At 43.9% G+C, this 6679-nt stretch overlaps 1 non-coding gene across 1 annotated transcript; it reads left to right on the forward strand.

Moving 5' to 3' along the window:
- Positions 1-1811: 1811 nt before the first annotated feature.
- On the forward strand, positions 1812-1918 carry LOC112088283. The gene has a single exon (XR_002900448.1). It is a non-coding gene; the product is annotated as a small nucleolar RNA R71 (small nucleolar RNA).
- The last annotated feature ends 4761 nt before the right edge of the window (positions 1919-6679 follow it).

Raw genomic sequence — 6679 nt, forward strand, 5'->3', positions numbered from 1 at the left:
AGAGGATCCTCAGTGTCCAGTTCCTCAAGCAACTCATCAGCCAACTGATCCATTGTCTCCACATAGAAACATTGACCTTCAATGGTGGGTTTCTTCATCATCTCATTCACATCAAACTTGAGCTTTTCAGACCCAAGTTGAAGCTCTATTATCCCACCTCTCACATCAATAATAGCTCCTGCAGTTGCTAAGAATGGCCTGCCCAAGATAAGAGGATCTACTGGTTCTCATCCATTTCCAGCACAACAAAATCTGTTGGAACCTTAAAACCACCTATCTTGACAGGTAGATCTTCCGACATACCAACAGGCAATCTAACTGATCTATCTGCAAGGATAAGAGAGATCCTTGCAGGCTTGAACACTCTAAAGCCCAGCTTCTTTGCTATGGAGAATGGCATCAAGCTGACTGATGCTCCTAGATCACAAAGACATCCAGAGAATAGAAGAGGTCCAATGGCACAAGGGAGTGTGAAGCTCCCTGGATCAGTTAACTTCCTTGGAATGGACTTCTTCTGAATGATAGCACTGCATTCATGACTTAGTACTACCATGCCTTGAAGCTCTTTTGTCTTCTTCAGAATGGCATCCTTCAAGAACTTCCCCATCTTTGGCATCATTAAGAATGCATCAATGAGAGGCATTGTGAGTGGTGTCTCCTTGAGTGCCTTCTCAAATACAGCTCTTGCCTTGTCCACTAGTTGCTTCTTGAATCTCCCTGGAAATGGGAGCTTGGGTTGGTATGGAGGTGGTGGCACATATAATTTTTCTAGTTCTGGTTCCTTTGCTACCTCTTTACCCTTTTCCGTCCTTGGTTTCTCAGCAACTTGATCATCCTTTAAGGCTGCCTCCCCCTCAGTTTGATCATTGTCCTCAATGATCACTTTGTTGTTCTCAATACCAGGCAACTCTTTTCCACTCCTCAGTGTAATTGCTTTGGCATATTCCTTGGGGTTGGGTTCTGGTTTTCCAGGTAGGTGACCTTGGTTCCTTGAGCTTGATGCCTGGTTTTGCTTCAGTTCCTTAATTTCCTGTTGCATAGCTGCATTCTGACTTGCAAAGATCTGTTGACCCTGAAGTAGTTGTCGCAGAATACCAACCATATCTGAACCCATCTATGGCTGTTGTTGAACTGGTGGTGGCTGAAACTGTTGTTGAACAGGCGCTTGCTGTTGGAACTATGGAGGACCAAACCCTGGTGGTGCCTTTTGCTGCTGTGTACTGAAACTAGGACCCTGAAATGATTGCTGTTGCTGACTAAATCCTTGATTCTGAGCAAACTGATTCTTTGGTTGAAAAGATCCTTGAAAGTTGTTCTTGGGAAAAAAGTTCTGTGCGGCTTGAGAATTGGGATACACCTGGTCTTGTGGATTAGCTACATTGGTGTTCCTGTATGAGAGGTTTGGATTGGCATTACCATACTGATATCTCTGGAACCTCTGATTCCCAATGTAGTTAATCTCCTCTTGGGTGAGACCCTCTTAACTTATGTTCTCAAAGATTTGAGATGGTTCCTCATACTCTCCAACAAAATGCATTGGCTTGTGAGTTACCAACTTCAACTTGTCTAATTCACTTCTAAATTCCTTAACTTCCCTGGTGAGCCTCTGTTCTGAGCTTGAACCTTCAGACCTATTTGATCTGTCATAGTCTTCACCATAAGTATCATTGCTCAATGCTAAGTTCTCCACTAGCTCTAAAGCAGCATGTATCTCTTTACCCAGAAAGTTCCCATTGGAAGCAGTATCCAGCTGGTTTCTAATCTTGGGAAGAGCTCCTCTATAAAGTGTGCTGAGAAGAGAAGCCTCACTAAACCCATGGTGTGGGCATTGGTTGGTGTAGCTCCTGAATCTCTCATATGCTTCACCAAAACTCTCATTTCTGTGCTGAGTGAAGCTAGAGATTTGGTTCCTCAGTTTTGCAGTTCTTGAGGTGGAGAAGAACTTAGATAAGAAGGCTTGCTTGCATTGCTCCCAGGTTTGAATGGAACCTCTTGGAAGATTCTTCTCCTATAGATGATGCTTTGCCTGAAGAGTCTCTGATGGTGCTCCATTCCTACTTGGAGTTTGAGGAAGTAGAGAGCATTCAAGAAAGGAGGATGCCTTGGTTTGCAGACATAGTGAATTATCTTGCATGTGGGGTGGAGCCTCCTGAATTAGATGCTTACAAGAGGAAGAAGTTCTTCAGAGATGTCCAGAGATACCATTGGGATGAGCCCTACCTCTATGTTCTGAAGAAGGATAAGCTGTATAGAAGGTGTCTTGCTGAAGAGGAAATGCAACCTGTGTTGCAAGAATGTCATGGTTCTGCTTTTGGAGGTCACATGGGGGCATTCAAGACTGTGGCAAAGGTTCTTCAGAGTGGGTTTTGGTGGCCTACAATGTTCAAAGATGCTCAGTTGGTGGTTTCAGCATGTGATGCCTGTCAGAGACATGGGAACATATCAAAGAGGAGTGAGATGCCTCAAAACCCCATTCTAGAAGTTGAGATCTTTGATTGCTGGGGGATTGACTTTATGGGGCCCTTCATTTCATCCTATGGGAATCAGTATATACTTGTTGCTGTGGACTATGTGTCCAAATGGGTTGAGGCCATTGCTTCCCCTACCAATGATTCCAAGGTTGTAGTGAAGCTGTTCAAAAGCATTATCTTCCCAAGATTTGGAGTTCCAAGGGTTGTCATCTCTGATGGAGGATCTCATTTTGTGAACAAGACTTTGGAGGGTTTGTTGAGAAAGCATGGAGTGAAACACAAGATAGCTACTCCATATCATCCCCAAACTAGTGGCCAGGTTGAGGTATCTAATAGACAGATCAAGGCCATCCTTGAGAGGACTATTAGCTCAAGCAGAAAAGATTGGAGCAAAAGGCTAGATGATGCATTGTGGGCTTATAGGACTGCCTTTAAAGCTCCAATTGGGACATCACCATTCAGTCTGCTATATGGGAAGAGCTGCCACCTTCCTGTTGAGCTGGAATACAAGGCTATGTGGGCTGTGAAGTTGCTGAACTTTGATATCAAGACAGCTCAAGAAAAAAGGATCATGCAACTCCATGACTTGAGGAGATTAGGCTTGAAGCTTTTGAAAGCTCAAAGATCTATAAGGAGAAGACCAAGGTTCTGCATGATCAAAAGATCCTGAAAAGGGAGTTCAAGTATGGTGATTTGGTGTTGCTGTTCAACTCTAGACTTAAGTTGTTTCCAGGAAAGCTTAAGTCTAGATGGTCTGGTCCCTTTAAAGTTCTTGAGGTGAGGCCGTATGGAGCTGTTGTGTTAGAAGGGAAGAATGGTCAAGAATTTGTGGTGAATGGACAGAGAATCAAGCATTACTTAGTTTCACAAGGGAAGGAGGAAGCTACATCAGTTCCCCTTCTTGATCCACCAGCCTGTTAAACAGGTTTTCAAAGTCAAACTTAGAGACTTTAAACAAAGTGCTCTTGGGAGACACCCCAAGCTTATCCTTTGTAAATATGCTTTTGATCTTTTGATTTCTTTCTTTTTATGTTTTAGGATGTTTTGTTGGGTTTGTTTAAGTGTCTACAGGTTATAGGTTTGAGTCTAAACCCTTGGAAAGTGAATGCAAGATGAAAAGAGGTGAAGGAATGGAGGCAAGCTTGACTCGGCCTTTGACATGGATACAGGCCACGGTAAGGAACAAGGCGTGGCAAGCCTTTTTGCTTTGCCACGGGGAATGAGTCACGGTCTAAAGACCCGGCCGTGGCAGAAGATGCAAAGGTTCGGTGATTGCCACGGGTAAAAGACACGGGACACAGGGGACCGTGGCAAAAAGGAATGGGAAAAGGACCTGGTTCGGGCTTTGCCACGGTGTGATGACACGAGATGGAAGGTGACCGTGGCAAAAGAAAAGAAGACTAAGCATTCATTCGAGGTTTGCCTCGGCCACGAGACGCGGACATCAACTTGACCGTGGCAACACAAAGTCTAAAAAAGGGATGGATTCGAGGTTTGCCACGGCTACAAGACACGGTTCAACACCAGGCCGTGGCAAAATGAAGATGAAATGTCCAAGGCTCGGGGTTTGACACGAGGGATTGCCGCGGGATGAAGACCTGGCCATGGCAAAGCAAAGGTGAAGAGGCCGTTGTTCGGTGTTTGACACGGGCTACAAGACATGGGCTAAAAGATTGACCGTGGCAATGAATAAGGAGATTTGACCGGAAATGAAGATGCCACGGGTGAGATTGCCACGGGGAAAACATTAGACCATGGCAAGAGAAAGGAAAAGAGACATTGCTCGGGGGTTGCCACGGTCTGAAAGCACGGCCAAACCAAGACCGCGGCAAAGAGGAAGCATACACGGGTTGTTGACACGGCCACGTGACACGGTCAACCAGGTGCGACCAAAATTTGAATTTCAGTTGACCGTACGGATGTTGACCGGTCAACACACGCGCCAAGCCAGCTGTTCCCCACCTCTTCTTCTTCTTCATCGAGAGTTTGCTCCTTTCTCTCCATTCTTAAACTTTAAACTTTCATATCTCTCTCGTTCCTGCATCAAATTGAGAAATTCCAACTGCATTGAACTCGTACTGCTGTCTAGTTTCTTGCTGCACATTCATTTTTCACTCGAAACTTGAAGATTCCAAGGTACTTAGTCTGTTAAAACTCACCTTTTCCATGCTTTAGTGTACTGTTCATGAAAAGAAAAACAAATGGAATCGATTTTAATGGGCTTCTTGATACCTTGGAATCATTTTGTGAGCATTGTGCAAGTAGAATGGATAGGGATTTCATGGATCTTGCTTGAGAATAACCTGTTTTTGGGATTTTTGAAAATTTTTCTTGAAATTCATCAAGTGTATCGATTTTTTTTTTTTTTTTTAGAATTGTGTTTCAAGCTGAACTCTTTGTGTGCATTGCTTCTTGCCATTGCTTTGAGTTTACTGAGTTTAAAATCAGCTTAAAATACATTCTTGTCAAGAGAAATCGATTTGTTCCACACATGAGCTTGGTAAATTTTAGAAAATTTTTGTTGTTCTCTTGCTTTGGTGCTTACAGCTGTTTGAGAAAATGCAGATGGGAGGAACAAAAAGAACAGCAGCCATGGATAAAGCCAAAAAAAAGAAAGCTGGAGCTTCAGAGGATCAGATTTTGCCTTTTGGGCATAAGGTTTTCAAGAAACAGAAAAGGCAAAGAAAGCCAAAGGATCCAGCTGAGAAGAAAACAAAGAAGGTTGCTGCACCAAAGAAAACAAAAGACTCTACTTCAAAAACTTCTGGTAAAGAGCTGGCATTGGTTGAGGTCGTTCACAGGGCAGGAAAAGAGGTGGCTGTGGCTGAGGATGAAGAAGGAACAGAGAGTGATCCTGAAACAGCATTGAAGCGGGTTAAGAAAGCAAAGACAAGTTCTGAGGACAGTGAACCAACTTTTGATGACTACTTTGCTATGTTCAGGGGTGTAAAAGTACTGCAAACCAAGTTCCCTGATATGGAGCTGCTGAGAAAGATGGGAATTCTTGAAGAGGTTCAGCTCATTTTCAACAACATGGGGTTTGGTGGATTCTTTGAGATGAGAGATGTGGCTCATGAGGGTGTTACACAAGAGTTCCTTGCATCTCTTCAAGCTTGTGGATATGGCCCAAGAGATGCAAGAATTAATGAGGGCAATGGTCTTGGGCACATAGAGTTCACAATAGATGGTGCACAACACCATGTAAGCTTCAAGGAACTAGATGAGATCTTTGCTTTTCCAAGACCTGCACAAGAACAGACAGTGAAGTTCACATACCCTGATCACATGATCACTGACTTGTGGGATACAATTGCTTTTGGGAGCTTCAGAGGAGGAAGATGCAAGAGTTGATGGATAAGAAACCCAGCAATCCGCTATGCTCACAAGGTGCTTTGCCAAATATTCTTTACCAAGCACAATGATGGAGTGGTGCACCTAGCTGACATGGAGCTATTGGGTATGGGTCTTCATCCTCTCATCAGTCACTTGAAGAGCAAGAGAGAGTTTCGCCTCCCACACTACATCCCATCTAGTGGTGCATTCTTAGTGCGCCAAATGCTGATTTACAAGGACATAGCTTGGAGTGAGGGTAAAAGAAAGAAGCTCACTAAGTTGCACAATGGATGGCTAGTGACAAAGATTCTGAAAGCAAGAGGTTTTATCTTTGATGATGTTGAGGTCAGGCCTGAGTTGATTGATGAAGCTACCCTCACCAAGGTTGGGTTTTTAAAAGAAAGCAATGGTGAAAACTTCTTGTACACCTTCAAGCTTTTGCAAGATGAAAAGGTTCATGTTCTGTTGCCACACCCAGCCATCACCACTCTCACAGAAAGGCACAATGTCTCCTTTATTGTCCTAAAAGATCAGCTCTACAACCCAGCCATTCATCCTCCAATTCCCAAATGCAAGAGAACCGCTAGTTCTAAGGGTAAAGAGCCAGTTGAAGAGGAAAACACAACTAGGACCGCTGGTTGTGAGAATGAGGAGCCAAGAGATTTTAAAAGAAGGATGGGAGCAGGGAGGTATCACTTTGATCCTTACTTTTGGGGTGAGCCTGATTATCACACAAGGAAGCTGTATTCCAGAGTTAACACCCTTCAGAAATGGTGCAAATGGCAAGACAAAACGATCAACAAGCTAGTTGATTGTGTTAGGCAGCTTAAGAAGAAGGTTAAGAAGCTCACAGCTCCAGCCACCTCACCCAAACG

This window comes from Eutrema salsugineum, unplaced genomic scaffold (assembly GCF_000478725.1).
Source record: "Eutrema salsugineum unplaced genomic scaffold, Eutsalg1_0 scaffold_15, whole genome shotgun sequence".
In the NCBI taxonomy this organism is placed as follows: Eukaryota; Viridiplantae; Streptophyta; class Magnoliopsida; order Brassicales; family Brassicaceae; genus Eutrema; species Eutrema salsugineum.